The sequence below is a fragment of the Arachis stenosperma genome, chromosome 6 (genome assembly GCF_014773155.1).
Source record: "Arachis stenosperma cultivar V10309 chromosome 6, arast.V10309.gnm1.PFL2, whole genome shotgun sequence".
In the NCBI taxonomy this organism is placed as follows: Eukaryota; Viridiplantae; Streptophyta; class Magnoliopsida; order Fabales; family Fabaceae; genus Arachis; species Arachis stenosperma.
The window spans coordinates 66,664,443-66,668,680 of record NC_080382.1 but is presented as its reverse complement, the minus strand read 5'-3'; positions in this window follow the sequence as shown (position 1 = coordinate 66,668,680).

Here is a 4,238-nt window from a genome sequence, read left to right as displayed (position 1 = left end):
GTCTCTTACAGCAAAAGGGAATAGCATAAGTCTGTAGACCTCAGGGTCAACCCCATTAGTCTTGTCAGTGTCACAGATTTGCAAGAATTCAGCTAAAAACTGATGAGGATCTTCCAATGGAAGTCCATGGAACTTGCAATTCTGTTGCATTAGAGAAACTAATTGAGGCTTAAGCTCAAAGTTGTTTGCTCCAATGGCAGGGATAGAGATGCTTCTCTCATAGAAGTCGGGAGTAGGTGCAGTAAAGTCACCCAGCACCTTCCTTGCATTGTTGGCATTGTTGTTATTTTCGGCTGCCATGGGTTCTTCTTCTTTGAAGATTTCTGTTAGGTCCTCTACAGAGAGTTGTGCTTTAGCTTCTCTTAGCTTTCGCTTCAAGGTCCTTTCAGGTTCAGGGTCAGCCTCAACAAGAATGCCTTTGTCTTTGCTCCTGCTCATATGAAAGAGAAGAGAACAAGAAAATATGGAATCCTCTATGTCACAGTATAGAGATCCCTTGAGGTGTCAGAGGAATAGAAAAATAGAAGGAAGAGGTAGAAGAATTCGAACTTATCACGAAAGATGGAGTTCGAATTGTGCATTGAGGATGAGTGTTAGTCCATAAATAGAAGGATGTGAGAAGAGGGGAAGAAATTTTCGAAAATAAATTAAAAATATTTTAAAAACATTTTGAAAAAATACTAATTGATTTTCGAAAACTAAGAGTGGAAAAGAAATCAAGTGATTTTTGAAAAAGATTTTGAAATTAGAAATTTAAAAAGATACGATTGAAAACTATTTTGAAAAAAGAGATGTGATTAAAAAGATATGATTTGAAAAATTATGGTTTTTAAAAAGATGTGATTGAGAAGATATGATTTGAAAAATAATTTAAAAAATATTTGATTTTAAAAATTAATGACCTGCCTAACAAGAAAGATATGATTCACACATTAAACCTTTCTCAACAGAAAAGGCAACATACTTGAAATGTTGAATCAAATCATTAATTGTTAGCAAGTATCTTTGAAAATGGAAAGAAATTGATTTTGAAAACATATGATTGAAAATATATGATTTGAAAAAGATTTGATTTTGAAAAGATTTTGAAAACTTGAAAAAAATTTGAGTTAAAAACAAAATCTTCCCTCTTGTGCCATCCTGGCGTTAAACGCCCAGAATGGTATACATTCTGGCGTTTAACGCCCAAAACACTACCCTTTTGGGCGTTAAACGCCCAGCCAGGCACCTTGGCTGGCGTTTAAATGCCAGTTTTCCTTTCTCACTGGGCGTTTTGAACGCCCAGCTTTTTTTGTGTAATTCCTCTGCTGAATGTTCTGAATCTTCAATTCTCTGTATTATTGACTTGAAAAGACACAAATAAAAATTTTTTTTTGGATTTTTAATAATGCGGAATAATTAAAATGAAACTAAGATCAAATAAACAATGCATGCAAGACACCAAACTTAGAAGTTTGTATACTAATGACACTAACAAAATGAGAATGCATATGAGAAACAACAAAACACTCAAGACAAGAGAGTTTAAAGATCAGAACAAGGAAATCATCAAGAACAACTTGAAGATCAATTAAGACATATGAATGAATTCGAAAAATGCAAGAAGAACAGAAACATGCAATTGACACCAAACTTAAAATGAGACACTAGACTCAACAAGAAACATAAAATTAATTTTTTTTTGGTTTTTAAGATTTTGTAATTTTTTTGGTTTTTTCGAAAATTATGTGGAAAAGAAAATAAGGATATCAAAGTTCTTAATGAGAATTCCAGGAATCATGCAATGTTAGTCTAAAGCTTTAGTCTAAAGGAATTAGACATGGCTAGCCAAGCTTCAACAGGACATTGCACTCAAAAGCTAAATTGATGAGAATCAATCAGCTTTGGTGATGATAAGAACATCACCTTGAAACACTAGAATTCATTCTTAAGAACTCTGAAGAAAAATACCTAATCTAAGCAACAAGATGAACCGTCAGTTGTCCAAACTCAACAATCCCCGGCAACGGCGCCAAAAACTTGGTGCACGAAATTGTGATCATCAATGGCGCCATCAACATGGTACGCTCAATTGCAATCTCAACTCTTTATCACAACTTCGCACAACTAACCAGCAAGTGCACTGGGTCGTCCAAGTAATAAACCTTACGCGAGTAAGGGTCGATTCCACGGAGATTGTTGGTATGAAGCAAGCTATGGTCACCTTGTAAATCTCAGTCAGGCAGATTCAAATGGTTATGGATGATATATGAATAAAGCATAAAATAAAGATAGAGATACTTATGTAATTCATTGGTGAGAATTTCAGATAAGCGTATGGAGATGCTTTGTCCCTTCCGTCTCTCTGGTTTCCTACTATCTTCATCCAATCCTTCTTACTCCTTTCCATGGCAAGCTGTATGATGAGCGGATATTTTATACGCTTTTTGGGGGTAATTTCATGTAGATTTTAGCATGTTTTAATTAGTTTTTAGTAGAATATTATTAGTTTTTAGGAAAAAATCATATTTCTGGACTTTACTATGAGTTTGTGTGTTTTTCTGTGATTTCAGGTATTTTCTGGCTGAAATTGAGGGAGCTGAGCAAAAATCTGAGTTAGGCTGAAAAAGGACTGCTGATGCTGCTGGATTCTGACCTTCCTACACTCGAATTGGATTTTCTGGAGTTACAGAAGTCCAATTGGCGCGCTCTCAACGGTTTTGGAAAGTAGACATCCAGAGCTTTCCAGCAATATATAATAGTCTATACTTTGCGCGAAGATAGACGATGTAAACTGGCGTTCAACGCCAGTATTATGCTGCTGTCTGGCGTCCAGCGCCAGAAACAGGTTACAAGCTGGAGTTCAACGCCAGAAACAGGTTACAACCTGGCGTTGAACGCCCAAAATAGCCCCAGGCACGTGAGAAGCTTAAGTCTCAGCCCCAGCACACACCAAGTGGGCCCCAGAAGTGGATTTCTGCACTATCTATCATAGTTTACTCATTTTCTGTAAACCTAGGTTACTAGTTTACTATTTAAACAACTTTTAGAGATTTACTTTGCATCTCATGACATTTTCAGATCTGAATTTTATACACTTTGACGGCATGAGTCTCTAAACTCCATTGTTGGGGGTGAGGAGCTCTGCAGCGTCTCAATGAATTAATGCAATTGTTTCTATTTCTCCATTCAAACATGTGTGTGTTCCTATCTAAGATGTTCATTCGCGCTTAATTGTGAAGGAGGTGATGATCCGTGACACTCATCACCTTCCTCAATCCATGAACGTGTGCCTGACAAACACCTCCGTTCTACATCAGATTGAATGATCATCTCTTAGCTTCCTTAATCAGAATCTTCGTGGTATAAGCTAGAACTGATGGCGGCCACTCTTGAGGATCCGGAAAGTCTAAACCTTGTCTGTGGTATTCCGAGTAGGATTCAAGGATTGAATGACTGTGACGAGCTTCAAACTCGCGATTGCTGGGCGTGATGACAAACGCAAAAGGATCAATGGATCCTATTCCAACATGATCGAGAACCAACAGCTGATTAGCCGTGCTGTGACAGAGCATCTGGACCGTTTTCACTGAGAGGATAGGAAGTAGCCACTGACAATGGTGACACCCTACATACAGCTTGCCATGGATGGAACTTTACAAACAATTGAGTTGAATATTACATTGCAAGAATTCAGAAGACAAAGCATCTCCAAAACCCCAACATATTCTTCATTAATAAAGTAACAATTACTTATTCCAAACACTTTTACTTCTTACAATTAAATCCAAATAACCTTATTAACATCCTGACTAAGATTAATAAAATAAATGTAGATTGCTTCAAACCAATAATCTCCGTGGGATCGACCCTTACTCACGTAAGGTATTACTTGGACGACCCAGTGCACTTGCTGGTCAGTTGTACGGATTGCAAATTCGTGCACCAAGTTTTTGGCGCCGTTGCCGGGGATTATTTGAGTTTGAACAACTAAAGGTTTATTTTATTTCTTAGATTAGGAATAATTTATTTTTGTTACTATAGAGTCATTAAATTCTGATAGGATAATTTCTTTTCAAAAAAATTTTTTTCAAAAATATTATTTTTCTTTATCAATTTTTAATTTCTTTTCGTGAGTTTAGTGTCTTGTTCAAAGTTTGGTGTTAATTGCATATTTTATATTTTTCTTTAAATTTTCGAACTTGTGTTCTTTGTTCTTCGTTGATCTTCAAGTTGTTCTTGTTTATTTTTCTTGTTTG